This window comes from Rattus norvegicus, chromosome 6, assembly GCF_021556685.1.
Source record: "Rattus norvegicus strain SHRSP/BbbUtx chromosome 6, alternate assembly SHRSP_T2T, whole genome shotgun sequence".
Lineage (NCBI taxonomy): Eukaryota > Metazoa > Chordata > Mammalia > Rodentia > Muridae > Rattus > Rattus norvegicus.
The window spans coordinates 106163611-106184216 of record NC_141539.1 but is presented as its reverse complement, the minus strand read 5'-3'; the positions used below and the strand labels follow the sequence as shown (position 1 = coordinate 106184216).

At 45.8% G+C, this 20606-nt stretch overlaps 3 pseudogenes; all 3 read right to left on the bottom strand.

The window, feature by feature from the left end:
* Nucleotides 1-13319: 13319 nt before the first annotated feature.
* LOC148005372 (ornithine decarboxylase pseudogene) lies at nucleotides 13320-14464 on the bottom strand (annotated as a pseudogene).
* A 2977-nt stretch (nucleotides 14465-17441) lies between these two features.
* Nucleotides 17442-17924, bottom strand: LOC148005371 (M-phase phosphoprotein 6 pseudogene; annotated as a pseudogene).
* A 446-nt stretch (nucleotides 17925-18370) lies between these two features.
* LOC148005370 (dnaJ homolog subfamily C member 17 pseudogene) lies at nucleotides 18371-19282 on the bottom strand (annotated as a pseudogene).
* Between the last annotated feature and the right edge of the window lie 1324 nt (nucleotides 19283-20606).

The following is a 20606-nucleotide window of genomic DNA, read 5'->3' as shown; positions in this document are numbered from 1 at the left end:
CATTTATTTCTCCTTGGGGCCCATACAGAAATTCGTCACCCCAATTCAGCAGGAAGCAGTTTTTCTGAAGATCGTTGCCCTAGTCCCCTCAGGTGGGGTGGATAGGTTTGGTCATTTGATGTGATACAATTGTTATCTACGATGAAAGGTTATTATTGGTTATGACCAGAGATTGATAAACATTTAAAGTCATTTTATTGGAATTAATCTGTCTTAGAAATTTCAGGTATTTTTGTTTGATTATGTTCTTAGAAATTTCAGATTCCTGTTTTACCATTACATATAGAAAGCAATTGAAGTTTTTGTTTGCATTGTATTTTGATGGAAATTTTAAATTGTTTTGAAGTATAATATATTTATAGAAACCTAAGGTCGTTTATTAAGTATTGTATATTGATACAAACATAAGGTTTTGTTAATAATTTGACTATACTATACAAGTGTCATTAATAGAGTGTGATGGTTTTTAAAATAATTTCCAATGCTTATAGATGGCTAATGATAGGGAAAAGGACAATTCTTAAAGAAAAACGTGTTATATGAAGAGGAAACTTCTAGGTCTTTAAAAAGTAATTTTATCAAAGGATGTTTTGCTGGGGCACACAGGTAAAAGGATGTCTTGCTAAGGAAACACGTCATAGACTTTTCCTGAAGCAGACACAGGTGAAAGGGCTCCTGATGAAGGAGTATAACTCTGACCCCACAGACTGTGGGAGATGAGCATTGAGCTTTGGTTTGCTCCACCTCGCCATTCTTCAGCATAGACACCGCATATTTTGATTCGCCTTACATAGCGTGGTTGAGCTCAACTTGTGATAAAGCTGCCACGGAGAGAAGCTTGCCATAGAACTGATCGAGAGGTTCTTATGGCAGATTGCTTGTTGCTTTGTTGACCTCATATCAGGTCATTGGGGAGCCTAGCAGTTTCTTGAGGATTGAAGTGCAGCCTCCTGGTGTCTGATCGCTGAACGAACTGAATTGTAGCTGCTGGTTCCTGCCTGTTGTCGGTTGACCTACAGGACTAGTCTGCAGCTGCCGAGTCCTGTTTGGTGTTTGCTCTGGAAATGAACTTCTGCCCAAGGAGATGGAACTCAATCCAGAGAACGACTGCTGAGCAGGTCCACTTCCCCTCATCCTAATTTTTCTCTTCCACCACCTCTGCTCTGTGGTGGGCTAGAGGAGAGCTTAAGAGTCGGTTTCAAAGCATTTATGCCTACAGGTGGCAGCCAGTGTGCCTGAGGCATAAAGGGGAACTCTGCGCCTAATGTGTTTTTTTTTTTTTTTTTTTCTTTTCCGGAGCTGGGGACTGAACCCAGGGCCTTGCGCTTCCTAGGCAAGCGCTCTACCACTGATCTACTCACCATAGATTCTTAGGTGTTAACAATGTTACTGAAGGAAGTTGGTAAAATGGCAGCTACAGTTGGGGCTGCTATCCTACTCTTTGTTCCTGGAGAGGGGACTTTTGGTTTTGCTTTGTATGTTCACATACATTCAGAAAGTTTGGAGTTAAGGCTGAAAACTCAGAAGGTTCACTCAATTCTCTTTTGCTAAAGATTGCAGACTTGGCTATGCACGTAGAGTTTGGGACTAGAAATTGAAATGGTTGGAAAGAAAGAACCAGGGGGAGAACAATGTTCAGGCTTGGTGAATGAGACTGGTAATGTACCCCATGATGAAAAGGGGAAAGAAGGGGTTGGAGATTTAGCTCAGTGGTAGAGCGCTTGCCTAGCAAGCGCACAGCCCTGGGTTCGGTCCTCAGCTCCGGAAAAAAAAAAAAGGGTAAAGAAATAGAGTGGAAGGGAAGGAGCCGCCCTGCCCTGCTCCCTGTGCTTTACACTACCAGGTGCCCAAATGCCTCAGGGAGACAAGGGGCTGGGAAGAGCAGGAGGCAGCACAGGCACAAAGGGTTAGTGTGTGAGTGAGTGCATTACTACAGGTTTTGCTTGGGCCTCTTGAGGCACCTGCATCCTTCCCACTGTCTCTGCAGGGTGTGCCTGCTACTGATGCTATTGCTGCCACTGAGCTGACCTGGTGACTGATAGAAATGCTAGATTTAAAGCATTTTGAAGAATCTGTGGCCAGACAGAGATACTGTTTTCTGCTTAGTGTAAATCACATCCACCAAAACGGGGCAAGGCAGCAAAGGCCTATAGACCCGTGTGTGAGAATAGGGATCAATTGCACTGACGTGTGCTGGTTCTAGATTTAGAGCCAGTGCTCCTGAGCCAGAAAGCAGTCTATCCAGCCCTGGCCTGGCATTGCGGTGATGCGGCAGGACTTGCATGGTTCCATCCATCTCCACCAATGCTCAAAGTTCCTGGCCCTAGGCAGCCGAGGCATGTGGTGGAAAAGGCCTGTCCTCTGCCCCTCAGTTGGTGGCAGGGTGGTGGGAGCATCAGGACCTGTGAGCAAGGGGAAATCAAAATCCTCACGCAGGACATCCAAGTGAACAAGACCAATGTTAGGGTTCCTTCTTCAATCCCAGATTTCAGCACCAGTTCGGCTTTCGAGTCTCAGCCCATGCCCAGACAGAACACACCCAGCCACCATGGTTCCATGTGAGGAACTTTAATGAGAGGAGAGGAGCAGACAGGCAGCTGGCATGGGCATGTGGATGGAGGGATGGTGAAGGGATTGAGAGAAGTAAGAGGGTAAGAGAGGGCAAGCAGCCCTGGTTATTCTGTCAGGCACAGTTGGCTGTTGCAGGGCACTGTAGGGCAGAGCTTACCTGGCTGTTCCCAGGTAGCTGTGGGGTTGGAGCTTAGACAGAAAACCAACAATAATCATGGAAGGGCTCTGAGAAAGCTAGGGTCTGCAACCTTGAAAGGGTGGTCAGAAACATTTGGCAGGAGATGGTGGAAGAAGCGGCAAGTTTAGAGCAGGAGGAGACAGAGATAATGAACTGGTAACTCCTACCTGGAAGGCCTGCCTTATCTTTCCATAGCAATTGTGCCTACTAGACAAATTACAAAGTCTTTGTTTAAAAAAATATTTATTGCATGTGAGTATACTCTCCCTGTCTTCAACCACACCAGAAGAGGGCATCAGATCCCATTCTAGATGGTTGTGAGCAACCATGTGGTTGCTGGAAATTAAAAGTCAGAAATTGAGTCCGATGATGGCTGGGAATTGAGTCAGAACCTCTGGAAGAGCAGTCAGTTCTCTTAACCCGTGAGCCATCTCTCCAGCCCTGTGTCTTCTCTCCACAGACTCAAAGGTCTCAGAGACAAGCTGGTGGCAAGAACTCCCTGAGCAGTGACCAGTGGAGAACGAGGCCAGGTTAGGTTTGGAAGCAGCCATTCTCTGAGCTAAGCATGGTGGAAGAGGAGGAAAGGCGGGAGGGGTCGGTAGCTTTGGCTGCAGGCCTGGGCTAAGATGGTGCTCATTTTATAACTACAGGCAACACTGAGGGGCCTGTCAGCTAGAGGATACGCAGCAGACAGTGCGGGTCATTTTCCTTTTGGTCAGTCAGGACATTCCAAGCATTAGGTATTTCTAATGGTATACACAGCTGCTCATGGAAGGTTAGCTTTGGATCTGGCCACAGATTCCTCTTACATTATCCCCAAAAGTCGAATGTTGTAAGCTAACCACTGGTATGGATGGTCCCTTATGTTCATGTACTTGGGGATAATCTTGGGCAGAAGTGGATTCACTTCTCAAGGACTTATGGTCTATCCAGGTATAGCAGATGGGATTGCATGAAGTAAATGAAACCTTAGGTGAGATAGGGGATAGAATTGCTCAGCTGTTTCCCTACATGAGTAGTAAGGCCGCTCCTGTGGAATGAACAGGGGCTTTTGGGAGCACTGGGAAACATGTGCTCTGGCATACAGGTCTATGATCAGAGAACCAGGTTGTCCAAATACGGGTGTGGACATAGAAGGGTTTTTCATAGAGGAGCTGATGTTAGTATACTTACCCAAAGGTCTGAAATCCAGATTGGCCACCTCAGGTTTTGACACAATTCATAGGAATTGGTAAATTATCGAGAATAGGGTGGTATCCAATGGATTGCATGTATGGGACCTGAAGGGCAAAAATGGAAATTGAGACACTATGTGGCTGACATACATGTGAACCTGCATCAGGAAGGGTTGTTTTGCAATAACTGGGTACTCAAAATATTGAAATATCTGAAAGGCCAACGAATATAACAATGTGTTGATAGTGGAATGGAAACCGGCAATACTATTAAGGGGATGTGCTTATGCGTATGCATCTACAGAGAATCAAAAACATGGCTACCAACAGAACTTTGTAAAGATCATATCTGACTAGGAAAAACCTGTTTTCTGCTGAGACAGTGTCTTCACCCAGCAAACAGCCCAGGTGATTCACAGAGTGTGTCAGTTACTGGTTTCTCCTAACTGTGCAGGCAAATCAACTTCAAAAGTGCTAGCCCAGAAACAAAACCAGATAGGGCAACAAATGCCACAGCTATGTTTTCCCAAACTAACCATTTCTTTCTCCTTTGGGGCCCATACAGGAATTCTTCACCCCAATTCAGCAGGAAGCAGTTTTCTGAAGATCATCGCCCTAGTCCCTTAAGGTGGGGTGGATAGATTTGGTCATTTGATGTGTTAAAATTGTTATCTAGGATAGAAGGTTTTTTTTTTTTTTTTTTTTTTTATCATGAGAGATCGATAAAATACATAAAGTCATTCTGTTTGCTCCACCTGGCCATTCTTCAGTAAAGACACTGCATGAATTGGTTTGCCTCACATAGAATTGTTGAATTCAACTTGTGATAAAGCTGCCATGGAGAGAAGCTCACCCAAGAACTGCTTGTATAGTTCTGCAGCAGCTTGTCACTTCTGTGGCCTGACCTCAGGTGGGTGGCCAGCCTGGTGGTTTCTTCAGGATTGAAGTACAGCTGCCTGGTGTCTGCTTGCTGACAGGACTGGACTGTGGCTGTTGGCTTCTGCCTCTTTTCTGCCTGCCTGGAGGACTGGTCTGCAGCTGCTGAGTCCTGTTTGGTGTTTGCTCTGGGACCCAACAGCTGCCCAAGGAGATGGAGCTCAATCCTAGAAAACTACTGCTGAGCAGGTCCACTTGCCCACATCCTAATAACTTTTCTCTTCCACTGCATCTGCTCTGTGGTGGGCTAGAGGAGAGCTTAAGAGGAGGTTTCAAAACACTTATGCCTACAAGTGACACCCAAAGTGCCCTAGGCATAATGAGTAATTCTGCTTCTAATGTGGTAGAGGAAACTGTAGATTCTGAGGTGTGAGCCATGTTACTGAAGGAAGTTGGTAAAATGGCAGCTACAGTTGCTGGGTGCTATCCTACTGTGTAACTAGAAGATTTTGTTTTGTTTTGTTTCTGCTTTGTATGTTCAAATTCTCTTCTGAAAGTTTGGAGGGAAGGTCAAAAACTCAGATGGTTCACTCAATTCTCTTCTGCTAGAAAGGACTGCAGACTTGGCTATGCATGTAGAGTTTTTGACTAGAAGTTGAAATGCTTGGAAGGCAAAACGGCAGAGGGAGAAGAAGGCTCAGGCTCGGTGAATGAGACTGGGAATGTACCCCATGATGAAAAGGGGACAGAAATAGACTGGAAGGGAAGGAGCCGCCCTGCCCTGCTCCCTGCGCTTTCACTACCAGGTGCCCAAATGGCTCAGGGAGACAGGGGCTGGGAAGAGCAGGAGATAGCACAGGCACAAAAGGATGATGTGTGAGTGAGTGCACTCCCACAAGATTGTCTCAGGCCTGCGGAAACGCATGCATCCTTCCCAGTGTCTCTGCAGCATGTGCCTGCTACTGATGCTATTCCTGATAGTGAGCTGACCTGGTGACTGATGGAAATGCTAGATTTTAGAGCAGTTTAAAGAATCTATTGTTTTGTATCATTTATACTCTTCCTCTATCAAAGAAACCCTAAATAACTAGGCCACAGCATGAGGTGATCCCACAAGTCTGGAAGGGGTTGTTGTCACCTGGTTAACAACTTCAGTGGTTTTTGAGGCAGGGGCATGAAGCTACAGAACCAGCCATTGTGATTAACAAGTGGAATAACTGTTACTAAAGACCAGCTGCTGGGTGATGGGCGTTAAGATGCCTTTCAGGAGCAAATCAGATCTGATGGTGCAAATGTACAATGTTGCTTTACAACTTTATGAGCTTGGGATCTGGTTGCAGAATCTCGGGGAAAATCGACCTCTTTTACCAAAATAGGGTTCTGGAGAATCATTTACAGAATTCTTACAGAGGTTGAGATCAGCTGTGAGTAGAGCTATATCAGACTCTGAAACCAGACAGTCCTTGATGCAAATATTGGCCTCAGGAATGCAAACAGGGAATGTAAGGGAACAATTGGTCCATTGATAGTAAGTAGAGCCCTTTTACATGAATGGATAAGGGAAACCACTGGTGTTGGTTCAGTAGTATAATGCAAATCTCATAGGGCAAAAGTTGGCTAGAATATCAGGAATCAAAATGCTTGATGTTTTAATTGTGGTCCATTTGGTCATAACCAGAGAAAGTGTAAGGCTAAAGGTTCCAGAGTTTAAAAAGACTGGTGCACTGATTCTAGAGAATACGGTAATTGTAGCTAAGAAGGGGCAGGTTCTGGTTACTGTGAGCTACAGAGGCTTTCAGGCTACTGCAGCCTCTGTGCAAAGGGTAGACATCAGTCACAGGATTGGTAGTCTAAGAGCCACGTGGATCTGCTTCATCTTCATCTTCTCTGAGTTTCTGTCTGTCTCTCTTTGGACAAAGGAGGACATAATAATTGTTATGGTTTCAAATCACGGCCTGTGCCCTGTCAGAACTCTCCAAGCCACCATGGTTCCACCTGAAGTAGTTAAAGGAGAGAAGAAGAGCAGAAAGGTAGCCAGCCATGGACACATGGAGGGGGAGTGATTTGTAAGGGGGGAAGAGCAGTGAAGAACAGAGTAAGATGAGTAAGAGGGTAAGACAGTGCAAGCAGCCCCTTTTAGAGTATCAGGCTGTTGCTAGGCATTTGAGGGGTAGAGCATACCTGGCTGTTCCCACGTAGCTATGTTCTTTGAGCTTAGACAGAATACCAACATTCCCCAGTTTGGTTTAATTAAAAAAAAAATTCGTGGTGATGGTGAAGCAGGAATGGTCTTGTCGTAAACTCTTCTACTTCCTGCTTGCTTTGTGGTGACATGTCTCTAGGGAACCTAGAAAAATGGTATGCTGAAGATTGTACAGTCCTAGAGTTGGCTGTCTCCCTGTTGTCCATGGTCTGTGGAACCGTCTGAGGATAGGTCAGAAGGAACAGGTCCAATATAAGTGTCTGTGTCTGTGAGAGGAGATTGTAACATCTAGAGGTCTCATCTCTGGAGCTGTCCTGGGTGTAGTAAGTGCCTGGACTTGAAAAGATGCTGTAACACACATATATGTTTATTACAGGCAGGGAATAAGATTAAGTGCGTTTGGGAGAAAAGAAAACTTTTTCTTAGATGTACACTTGAAACCCAGAGGACTCCCACCCTTAGGAATAGGTAGTAAGTGGGATCTTTAGGCAGATGAACTTCTCTGAGTGGAGTCTTTGGTTCATAAGAGGTAGATCTGAGTATTTCCTGTAGCTTATAAAAGTTTACATTCTTTAAGATCTGCAGAGCAAGGGAGAAGCAAGTGTGTGCATTCACAGGGAGCTGGGAAACTGGTGTGCACAGCTGAGGCACTGTGCTTGGCTGGCAGTGTGAGCACGCTGGATCAAAGTCCTGGACAGAGAGAGGGAGAGCTTGCTTGTACAAGGTTGTTCGGGGCCACACATGCGTGGGAAAGCATTCTTCGCAGACAAGGTTCCTGAAGAATGGGGTTGGACCTGCTTTTCACAAGGCAGGAACTACAGCAATAAAGAAGGGAGAAGAGGGAGGCCTGCTAATGGGGCAAAAAGAGATACTGTTTTCTGGTTAGTATCAATTAGTCCAAAACATCCCAGGAAGTGGGGATAGGCATCGAAGACCTAGAGACCCATGTGTGAGAATAGGGATTAATTGCCCCGACCAGTGCAGTGCTGTGGGTAGACTTAGAGCCAGTGCTCCTGGGCCAGTGAGCATTCTATAGAGGTCTGGCCTGGCATTAATCTGTCTCAAAAAGAGAAAGTCTCACCCAAGGGAAAATGTTCAGAAAGAGGCTCAGTGAAAGGCTCTATCCCCAGAGGCAGCATGGGTAGCTCCAAGCTCACGAACGCTCCCCTGAAACCATGTGTACCCCATGGAAAGTCAAGCTCTGAGGTAAAGCTTACAGAGGTGGAGTAGGTACCTCTCACAAGCATGTGCTTGAAGAGGGCACTCTGCTTGGTGGGCAGCTATACGCAGGGCATCGTGGCGATGCGGAGGCCTGCTGGAGACGTGTAAGTCCTGAGTCCCCCCGCAGTCAGCAGGTGTTAGTGGTCTGATGGCTTACATGGTGTCGCAGCTGGTTTGATTTAATCCCTGTGATGCCCACAGAAGAGGCAGCAGAAGTAAAGGTAGGACTCAACATTAGGACGCTCAGCAGCAGTCTCGGGTCATGCGCACCGAAGAGGCTGGCACTGCAATTCTTGGGCAACGTGGCATTGTCTCGGGAGTCCATGGTTTTATCCATCTTCACCAAGGCTCCGTGCCCCGGGCCAGAGGTGGCCCAGGGTGGAATGGGGGCCCCTGCAGACAGCAGAGGCATGCGGTGAGGAAGAACTATACTCTGTCTCACGGAAGGCAGCAGTGTGGCGGGGGTGCCAGAGCATATGGGCTCATGGAGATGAAAATCCTCACATGGTGCATCCGAGTCATGGCACCAATGTGAGGGTTCCTGGTTCAATCCCGTGATTCGGTTTAATGTTAGCATTTTGAATCTTGGCCCGTTCCTGGACAGAACACACCCACCCACCATGATTCCACGTGCAGAATGTTAATGAGAGAAGAGTAGAAGAGCAGAACGGCGGCCAGCCACGGGCATTCGGATGGTGTCGTGTGGAAGGGGGCAAGAGCAGTGAAGAATAAAGAGTAAGAGAAGTAAGAGAGGGTAAGACAGGGCAAGCGGCCCACATTTTTACTGTCGAGCACAGCTGGCTATCTCCAGGCAACTGTGGGACACAGCGTACCTGGTTTTACCAGGTAGCTGTGGGGGTAGAGCTTAGACAGAGTACCAATAATCATGGAAGGGCTCTGGGAAAGCTAAGGTCTGCAGCCTTGGGCGGGTCGTCAAAGATATTTGGCAGGAGATGGTGGAACAAGCCTCAAGTTTAGAGCAGGAGGAGACACAGAGGTAATGAACTGGTCAATCCCACCTGGAAAGCCTGACATATCTTTGCATAGCAATTGTGCCTAGTAGGCAAATTATGAAGATTTTTTTTTTAAGATTTGTTTCACGTGCATGCACGGTCCCTGTCACCAGACACACCAGAAGAGGGGGCTTCATATCCCATTACAGCTGGTTGTGAGCAGCCATGTGGTTGCTGGAAATTAAAAGTCAGAAACTCTGGAAGAGCAGTCAGTGCTCTTAACCTCTGTGCAATACCTCCAGCTCTGTGTCTTTTGTCCCCAGAGTCAAAGGGCTCAGAGGCAAGCTGGTGGCAAGAACCCCCAGAGCAGTGATGTGTAGAGAAAGAGGCCAGGTTAGGGTTGGCAGAGGACAATCCCATAACTAAGAATGGTGGAAGAAGAGGAAAGGCAGGAGGGGCTGGTATCATTGGCCTTAGGCCTGGGCTTAGGAGGTAATGATTGTAAAACTACAGGCAACATCAAGGGGCCTGTCAGCCTGAGTCCCCAGAGCAAACAATTAACGTTTTCCTTTTGGTCAGTCTGGACGTATGAAGCATTATTGTTTCTGATCTTAGACGTGTCTGCAGAAGAAAGTGTAGCTTAGGATCTGGCCACAGATCCCTCTTTCATTATCCCCAAAGAGGAATGTTGTTAAGTTAAGGACTGGTGGGTGCGGTTCCTTCCCCTCAGGGACAGTGGGAGTAATCTTGGGAAGAAGTGGATTCACTGCTCAAGCACTCATGGTCTATCCAGGTGTAGTAGATGGGGATCCCAAGGAAGAAATAAAACCTGCTAAAGGGGAGGAAGGGGATAGAATGGCTGAGTTATTTCCCTACATCAGGAGCAAGGCTGCTCCTGTGGCATGAACAGGAGCTTTTGGAAGCACTGGGAAACATGTGCTCTGGCACACAGGTCTATGATCAGAGACCCAGGTTGTCCAAATGCAGGAAGATACAGGAGCTGATGTTAGTTTACTTTCCCAAAAGTCTTGGGATCCAGATTGGCCACTTTAGATACAATTTATAGAAATTGCTTAATTACCATGAATAAGATGGTGCCTATGTGGACCCAGAAGGGAAAACAGAGAAATTGAGAAATTATGTGGCTGACATACCCATAAACTTATGGGGAAGGCATCTTTTACAAAAATGGGGTACTCAAATTGATATTGCCTCAATTCCAGGACAACAAATGAGAAAATGATATGGTAGTTGCTCCTTGGGAAGATATTGATACAGGTGACAGAGTACAAGGAACTAGACCAACCAATGTAAGGGTGTGTTGACAGGAGAAGTGAACTTGGTAATAGTATTAAGGGGATGTGGTTATGCTTACGTTTCTACAGGGATTGAAAAATATGGCTACCAATAGAACCTTATAAATTTTATATCTGACTAGGCAAATCGTCTTGTGAGCTGAGACAGTGTCTTCACCCAGCAAACATCCCAGGTGACTCACAGACTGTCTCAGTTACTGGTTTCTCCTAACTGTGCATGCAAATCAACTTCAAAAGGGCTAGCACAGAAACTAGAAAGACAGATTGGCCAACAAATGCTTCAGCTGCCTTTTCTCAAACTAACCATCTTTTTCTCTTTGGGGCCCATTTAGGAATTCTTCACCCCAATTCAGCAGAAAGCAGTTTTCTGAAGATCGTCGCCCTAGTCCCTTAAGGTGGGGTGGATAGGTTTGGTCATTTGATGTGATACAATTGTGATCTAGGATGGAAGGTTATTATGAGTTATGATTAGAGATTGATAGACATTTAAAGTCATTTTGTTGGAATTTTGTTACATTAGAATTTGAAGGTTTTTTTCATTACGTTTTTAGAATTTTCAAATTTTTGTTTTACCATTACATTTGGAAAGCAATTGAAGGTTTTGTTTGCATTGTACTTTGATGGAAATTTAAATTGTTCTGAAGTATTGTATATTGATAGAAACCTGAGGTTTTTTTTTTAAGTATTGTATATTGATAGAAAGGTAAGGTTTTGTTAAGTACTTGACTATACTATGCATGTGGCATTTATTGAAAATGTGATGGTTTTTACAATAGTTCCCAGTGTGTGTAGATTGCTCATGATAGTGAATAGGACAATTCTTAAACAAAAAGGGGTATATGAAGAGGAGACTTCTAGGTCTTTAAAAAGGTAATTTTGTCAAATGATTTGCTCAGGCACAGAGATGAAAGGATGTCTTAGTAAAGCAAACACGTCAGACTTTTCCTGAAGCAGACACAGGGGAAAGGCTGTTTGGATATAGCAGACACGTGAAAAGGCTCCTGATGAAGGAGTATAAATCTGACCCCAAAGACTGTGGGAGATGAGCACTGAGCTTTGGTTTGCTCCACCTCGCCATTCTTCAGTAAAGATACCACATGTATTGGTTCCCCTTACATAGCGTGGTTGAGCTCAACCTGTGATAAAGCTGCCATGGAGAGAAGCTTGCCCAAGAACTGCTCGTGAGGGTCCTGCAGCAGCTTGTCACTTCTGTGGCCTGACCTCAGGTCGGTGGCCAGCCTGGTGGTTTCTTCAGGATTGAACTAAAGCTGCCTGGTGTTTTCTAACTGGAAGGACTGGGCTGTGGCTGCTGGTTCCTGCCTGTTTGCCTGCCTAGAGGACTGGTCTGCAGCTGCTGAGTCGTGTTTGGTGTTTGCTCTGGGACTGAACAACTGTCCAAGGAGAGGGAGCTTAATCCAGAGAACTACTGCTGAGCAGGTCCACTTCCCCACATCCTAATAACTTTTCTCTTCCACTACCCTTGCTCTGTGGTGGGCGAGAGGAGAGCTTAAAAGGAGGTTTCATAACATTTATGCCTACAGGTGGCACCCAAAGTGCCTTAGGCATAATGGGTAACTCTGCTTCTAATGTGATAGAGGGAACTGTAGATTCTGAGGGGTGAGCAATGTTCCTGAAGGAAGTAGGTAAAATGGCAGCTACATTGGCTGGGTGGTCTCCTACAGTGTTCCTGGAGAGGGTGTGTGGTTTTGCTCTGTAGTGTTCACATACCAGCTGAAAGTTTGGAGGGAAGGCCGAAAAGGTTCACTCAATTCTCTTTTGCTAAAAAAGATTACAGACTTGGCTATGCACTGAGAGTTTGGAACTAGAAGTTGAAATGGTTGGAAAGAAAAACAGGTCAAGGGGAGAACAAGGTTCAGGCTTGGTGAATGAGATTGGTAATGCACCCCATGATGAAAAGGGGAAAGAAATATATTGGAAGGGAAAGTGCCGCCCTGCCCTGCTCCCTGTGCTGTCACTACCAGGTGCCCAAATGCCTCAGGGAGACAAGGGGCTGGGAAGAGCAGGAGGCAGCACAGGCACAAAGGGTTAGTGTGTGAGTGAGTGCATTACTACAGGTTTTGTTTGGGCCTCTTGAGGCACCTGCATCCTTCCCAGTGTCTCTGCAGGGTGTGCCTGCTACTGATGCTATTGCTGCCACTGAGCTGACCTGGTGACTGATAGAAATGCTAGATTTAAAGCATTTTGAAGAATCTGTTGTTTTGTATCATTTACACTCTTCTTATGTTAATGAAACGCTAAATAATTAGGCCACAGCATGAGGTGATCCCAGAAGATGGGAAGGGGTTGGTGTCAGCTGGTCAACAATGACAATGGTTGTCGAGGCAGAGGCATATGAAGCTACAGAACCAGCCCTTGTGGATTTGGTTGCAGGACCTGGGGGGAAAATCCACCTCTTTTACTTTGTTACTATGTCATAGCTTATAGTAACAATTGGCTTGAAAGGTTGTTTTTCAAAATACCTTTGCATAAGAAAGACAGGGAAAGGTTTGCATTCTCCCTACCTAGTTCCAATAATAGCCCTAAAGAGAGAACTGCAAAGTTAGTCCAAAGGGAATCTTAAATAGTCCAACTTTGTCGTATTTTTGTGTAACAACCGTTCACAATTATTTGTAAGCAATTCCCTCCATCTCTCATTTACCATTTTATGAAAGACATTCTGTTGGCTGATTCTGATAAAGGTGGGTTAGGGAACATGGTAAAACAAAATATTCTACTATACTTGGGATTACAGATTGCTCCAGAAAAAAACAAAGGGGAGATCCACTAGTTATCTGTGTTTTAAAGTCCAAACAATTCAACCACCAAAGATACAGATCTGTAGGGACCAGGTGGGTACCTTCATGATTTTCCCCAGATGCTGGATGAGTAAATCTTCTGCCCTAGGCCTTCCCATGTGCATGATCATAAGGAATGCAGGTAAATGATCCATACACTCTCCACCATTCACAGAACACATGAAGCCTTGCTCATTGACTCCTCTTCATCATCAGAACAGGCTGCTCCTTCCACACTTTCACTGGGCAATGATGTCGACTGCAAGTGTGAAAGCAGAGGAGACACAGTATCTGCCCGGCTCAGCTACGGTTCTCACTCCAGAGTCGGATGGCAAGTGCTAGTCCACAGCTGGGTGGATTACACTGTGTTCCCTTCAAGTTTAAGCTTTGTATCTTCAGATCCAGGAGAGCCACCACCAATTTCAAGCAGATCCACGCTGAAACCAACTTCTCATTCCATGTCAAAGACACACCTGGTGTGTGATGCTGCCTGCATGAAGGTCTCAGGGTCAGTACATCTACTGCCCTCATGGAAGCTGATGGTCTTTTGCCTGTTCCATGAGAAGCCTTCTGGTTTTAAGTGTGGCACCAACCTTGACATTGAGGCGACAAAAGGCTCTGGAAGTGTCAACGTCCATATGTAAAACCAACTTTGCCTTTGGATGTGCTCTGGTGACTTCCATCAATTCAATTTCACTGACAAGGTCCTAATGTGGACTCCATTACTGGCGGCATACTTGACTTGAGACACTTGTTTACAAGGATTTGCATAGGTAATGCTCTCTGGAGGCACCCAAGCCTCTACACCAACTGAATGCCACTCTTGCTTGCACAGTCAAATCCTCTCCCACTTGCAGCTAGAGCTCTGCTGTCGTTCCACTTGTCTGTGGAAGGGAGTCACAAGGCAAGAGCTTTTAGCCACCTCAGATGCTGCTTTAGAATCTCTTCGAGGTCTGATATATAGAAAGCTTCCTTATTGTCAGGGAAGAGTTCTTTCTTTTTTTTGTTTTTTTCTTTTGGTGTAGAATGTCCTTGGCAGTAAAGCCTTCCTCAAGGATATGGCAACCAAAGTTTTCCTTAGTAAAGCTGCTCATGGTTCTTGATATGCCTGCGGAAAACAGCACTGGGTCACTGTTGGACAGACCCAAGGTGAGGACTGCACCAGACCCTGAGGATCATGCAGCCATTTGCTGATGCTGATCCGAGGTGGCGCCGAGCTTCTGGCTAGGGTGGCTGTTGGTGATGTCTGCAGGGTCTGTCCCTCAATATTCTTAATGTTGGTGAAAATGGAACAACACCTCGAAGAGGTTATTGAGAAACCTGAGTAACTAGGCCAAGCAATGCAAGGATGTGTTGACATGGGAAGGGAACCCAGTAATAGTATCCAGGGGATGTGTTTATGCTTCTGTATATACAGAATTGAAAACTATGGGTACGAACAGAACCTTTTACAGTTTAGATCTGACTAATAGAATCCTCTTGTGAGCTGAGACAGTGTCTTCACCAAGCCCAGGTGATTCACAGACTGTGTCAGTTAATGATTCTTCTACCTGTGCATGCAAATCAACTTCAAAAGGGCTAGCACAGAAACTAGAAAGACAGATTGGGCAACCAATGCTACAGCTACCTTTTCCCAAACTAACCATTTTTTTCTCCCTTGGGGCCCATACAGGAATGGTTCACCCCAATTTAGCAGGAAGCAGTTTTATGAAGATCGTCGCCCTAGTCACTTAATGTGGGGTGTATAGGTTTGGTCATTTAATGTGATATAATTGTTATCTAGGATGAAAGGTTATTATTGCTTATGACCAGGGATTGATAAACATTTAAAAATCATTTTATTTGAATTATTATATATTAGAAATTTAATGTATTTTTTAATTATGTTCTTAGAAATTTCAGATATTTGTCTTACCATTACATATGCAAAGCTATTTAAGTTATTGTTTGCATTATATTTTGATGGAAATTTTAAATTGTTCTGAAGTACCGTACATTGATAGGAACCTAAGATGGTTCTTTAAATACTGTATATTGATACAACCATGAGGTTTTATTAAGTATTTATCTATTCTATACATGTGGCTTTTACTGAAAATATGATGGTTTTTACATTAATTCCCATTGCGTGTAGATCACTAATGATAGGAAAAAAGGGACAATTCTTAAAGAAACAGGGAGATATGAAGAGGAAACTTCTAGGTCATTTTGCCAAATGATTTGCTCAGGCACACAGGTAAAAGGATGTCTTGCTAAGGAAACACACCATAGACTTCTCCTGAAGCAGACACCAGTGAAGGGATGTTTGGATATAGCAGACAGGTAAAAGGGCTCCTGATGAAGGAGTATAAATCTGACCCCACAGACTGTGGGAGATGAGCACTGAGCTTTGGTTTGCTCCACCTGTCCATTCTTCAGTAAGGACACCGCATGTATTGGTTCCCCTTACATAGCGTGGTTGGGCTCAACCTGTGATAAAGCTGCCATGGAGAGAAGCTTGCCCAAGAACTGCTCGTGAGGTTCCAGCACCAGTTTGTCACCTCTGTGGCCTGACCTCAGGTCGGTGGCCAGCCTGGTGGTTTCTTCAGGATTTAGGTACAGCTGCCTGGTGTCTGCTTGCTGGCAGGACTGGACTGTGGCTGCTGGTTCGATCCTGTTTTCTGCCTGCCTAGAGGACTGGACTGTGGCTGCTGAGTTGTATTTGGTGTTTGCTCTGGGATTGAACAGCTGCCCAAGGAGAGGGAGCTCAATCCAGAGAAAGACTGCTGAGCCGGTCCACTTCCCCACATCCTAGTAACTTTTCTCTGCCATTACGCCTGCTCTGTGGTGGGCTAGAGGAGAGGTTAAGAGGAGGTTTCAAAACATTTATGCCTACAGGTGGCACCCAAAGTGCCTTAGTCATAATGGGTAACTCTGCTCCTAATGTGGTAGAGGGAACTGTAGATTCTCAGGGGTGAGCAATGTTACTGAAGGAAGTGGATAAAATGGCAGGTAGTGTTGCTGGGTGCTATCCTACTGTGTAACTGGAGGAGATTTTTGATTTTGCTTTGTATGTTCATAAACTATTCTGGAAGTTTGGAGTGAAAGCTGAAAACTCAAAGTTCACTCAATTCTCTTCTGCTAGAAAAGATGACAGACTTGACTATGCACGTAGAGTTTGTGACTAGAATTTGAAATGCTTGGAAAGAAGAGCCAAGCAGAGAACAATGTTCAGGCTTGGTGAATGAGACTGGGAATGTACCCATGATGAAAAGGGGAAAGAAATAGACTGGAAGGGAAACTGCTGCCCTGCCCTGCTCCCCGTGCTTTCACTACCAGGTGCCCAAATGCCTCAGGGAGACAAGGGGCTGGGAAGAGCAGGGGGCAGCACAGGCACAAAAGGGTGATGTGTGAGTGAGTGCAGTCCCACAAGATTTTCTTAGGCCTGCAGAAACGCAAGCATTCTTCCCAGCGTCTCTATAGCACGTGCCTGCTACTGATGCTATTCCTGACAGTGAGCTGACCTGGTGACTGGTGGAAATGCCAGATTTTGAAGCATTTTAAAAATCAACTATTTTCCATCATTACCATAATTGTTAGGAAGTAGTAACAACTCCAGAGGTATCGACTTTTTTATATGAGACACATTTATTATGGAACATTAAAAAATGACCCAGATGACTGTTTAAAATACATAAACCCCACAATTCTATACATAAAGACCTAAGAGCCTGCAGATACTCTGGGCTGGAGAGCCATGTCTGTTCCTGGTCAATCACTTCTGAAAAGTTCTCAAATATTGAAATCCAAAGCAAATGAATTGGCTTGACATGATTCAAAAAGTAAAATATAAACGTAAGGGCATTAAAACCAAGGCAAGAATTAGTTTACAATCCTCATTCCTGGAGAGTAACTGAGAGCAGGTGTCGGTGTGTGCCCTGTCTGTGTGTATACTCACACAGAATCAGGCCAAAAGTCAAGGGAGCGGCGTGTACCCACATATGTGAAGCCCCGAATGCCGTCAAAAGGATGTAGAACGTCTATCCTCCTTCTGTCTCAAGAACAGCACATTTCCAACCCTAGGCATCCCTTAGAAGGGACCAGTACCGAGGACAGGAGGGTGAGTTCAGACCATGCTGTTCTCACAGCATCCACTGCATCAGAGGCGTCCATATTAGTCTTCGGGCTTTAAGAACATCCAAATTTTCATGGCTTCTATATTTCCATTTTCATCTTCTTCATCATTGGCTCAGTCCCTATTCTTGGCAAACATTTTCCCAATTGTTCCCTCCAAAGTCTCATATCTTCTTGCCATTTCTTCCTCCGACACGTCAGCCTCTACAGTCTCCTCCTCTTCTGCCGCCGCCACTCTGTTCTTGGAATTCATCTGAAGCATGAACTTCTCAACTTCAGGATTAAAGCCTCTGAAAGGCATCCTTCCATAGAGAAGGTCTTCACACAGGGAGAAGCTCTGCTCTTCTATGATGAAGCTCTCCTTCTCCTTCAACTCCGGCAAATCCAGGTACCAGTGCTCATCCCTGATCGTCTTCCGTTCCTCCTCTTCTAGCTGTTTCTGGTTTTCCGAGTCCAGGCCCCTCTGCATGAACTTCATGCGCAGCAGGTTTGTGGATAACTTCGTCTTCTGCTCCGACGCCATGTTGGATACATTTTCAGAGGCTTCCCGCTGTACTGCGCTTGCGCAGGGTCAAGAGGAGAGCAAGATGTTGTGTTCTGTGCTAACTTTTTATTCTGATGTAAACAAGATGGGTATGGCAGGATGTAAGTCAGATAAAATAAGCATGGTGGTCAAAAGTCCACATCACTTCAGAAGTCAGAATTGCATGCTATCCTTATGGTATTGGAATATCCTGAACCTCTTAACGTAATTACTGATTCGTTGAATGCAGGGTTATTTTGCCTATAGGGACTGTTGAATTTGTCCCTGATAACAACGAATTAACTTTATTCAAATGCAACAGGCCATCAGATTTAGAAATTATCCATTACATATTATACATATTTGGTTTTCTTTTTGTTTGTTTTTTAAAAAGTTTATTGGTGATGACTCAGAAAACGGTGTGGGGTAGGAAGGCTGAAGTCGGGCTACGTGGGCCGCACCTCATCTTCCTGCTGCATCTGCGCCATCAGCTGCCGTCACTCAGTGGCCTGACGCATGCCCATCATGACCAGACTCTTATATTCCCTTTCTGACAACACTGAGCCCTTCGACAGTCCTGGGGGACTGGGGTCCACCGTGCCCTGGGGCTGTCCCTCCAACCAGGAAACCTTGAGAGGGTTGTCAGCCAGGCCCTCTTCATTTCTGACGGCCAACTCCGCAGCTCTGACAGTTGCAATCTCCACTATGACATTGCCTGGCTTCCTTCCGGAAACGACCAAGTTGAGAACCTCCCCATACTTATATAAAAGCCTCAGGAGGAGGTCTCTGGAGTAGCCCCCTTGGGACTCATCCTCCTTCTTGCACGTCCACTTAAGCTTTAGTTTGGGGTTTCTTTTGCCTTCTCTATTTTCTGTTCTTCCTCTCAGCCTCTGTTCTCGGTCCTGGCGGATCTGCTCCTGGATCAGCCATTGCTGCTCTTCCAACTGACGGGAACCCTCTTCTCGTAATCGAGCCATCTCCTGCTCTAGTGTGGTGGTGTTCCTGCTCTCCTCCTCTTCCTCAGTACCCTGGGCCTGGGTCTCCCACTCCCTGGCCTCCAGGTCGAGCTTCAGTTTCTTCCTGTTCTCGTCAAGTCTCTGGGTCCTCTCTGCAGCGTGCTTCCTGGCTTTCCTCTCCTTGTCATAGGCAGCCCTGGCTGCAGCATCAGTCAGTACCTCCAAGGCCTGGGACAGCTGGTGGAAGAGTTCAGCTGCTCTGGGGTTATCTAGATTTTTATCTGGGTGGCAGGAGAGTGCTTTTTGTCTGTAGGCCTTCTTCACCTCTTTGTCTGTCACCTTCTCTTCGACGCCCTGCAGCACGTAGAGATCCATTTGTACTAGCTCTTTGATCACTGTCATGATTCTGAAAGAATAAAGATTTTAAACTATCCCCCACTGACCCTGCTGTGAGGACAAGTGCACCTCACACTGAAGCACCTCACATAACATGTTTTGGGGATTTAGCCTGTCTATAGCCATCCCAAATCCTCTGGCTTCGATAAGGCCTGACTCAACAGTCCTGAGAAAAAAGAGAATTAGGGTCAACTTGCCCCAGAAGCAGGGTGGCCTAGAGTTGAACTCAGCCCAAGTTACAAACCAATGAAATTGCTCTCTGTGACTGTTGCCAACTACCTATGTAATTTTCCCTATAAATACCTTCCCCTAATAGGGCTTAGGGTTGACTCCTCTGTCTCCTGTGTAAGATATGTGTTGTTCCCAGAGCTCTAGTTCCTCAAATATCCCTCTTGTTTATTACATCAAGACTCGTTTCTCATGAGTTCTTGGGGGGTTGCGTCGTCTCGAGATTTGAGTGGGGGTCTTCCCCACCCCATGGTCTTTCATTTAGGGGCTCGTCCGGGATCTCGCAACCACCCACAACTTCAAAGACCTTCTTGGAGGTAAGGGGGTCCCCAATTGTGTCTGAGTGTGCGGCCGCTGTCTGTATCTCTGTTCTGGTTCTGGTTAGTATCTGAAAAGCGCTTTGGTTTCGCAGCCGCTTTCCGGAGCTGTAAAGCTCAGAAGCTGTGGTCAACAGACGTGTCGGGAGGACCACAACATGCACCCTGAGGGATGCTTCAGGGCAACAGGAGAGCCAGGGACGCCTGGTGGTCTCCTATTGGGTAGAAGAGGTTCTGTGTTCCTCTTGGAAGAGAAACTTCAAAGACCTCTTCATCTGAAACTGCTTTTGGCTGGTGCCTGTGGACTAGGCACAGCAGTTGTTGTCTGGCTATTGTGGTTTCTTTGTGTTGTCTGTTGTTTGTTTGTTTAGTGTTTTTTTGTGATGATAGGACAGACAGTAATGACTCCCGTAAGCCTGATGTTACATTATTGGACAAGTTAGGGACAGAGCACATAATATGGCAGTTGAAGTTAAGAAGGGAAAGTGGCAGACTTTGTGCACCTCTGAGTGGCCAACTTTCAGTGTCGGCTGGCCCCCTGAGGGCTCTTTTGACATGACTATGATTCTTTGTTAAAGCTATTGTTTTTCAGGAAAAACTGGGAGCACACCTGGACCAGAAACCTTACATCTAGGTCTGGCAAACCCGGTTCAAAATCCTCAGTACCCTCTGCTCCTCCTAAGATCTGTCCTGAGGTGGGGGAGCCTCCTGAATGGCCAGCTCCTCCCCCGTATTTATGCCCCATTTCCTCCCCAGCAGCCTTATGACCTCTGCTCCACAGGAAG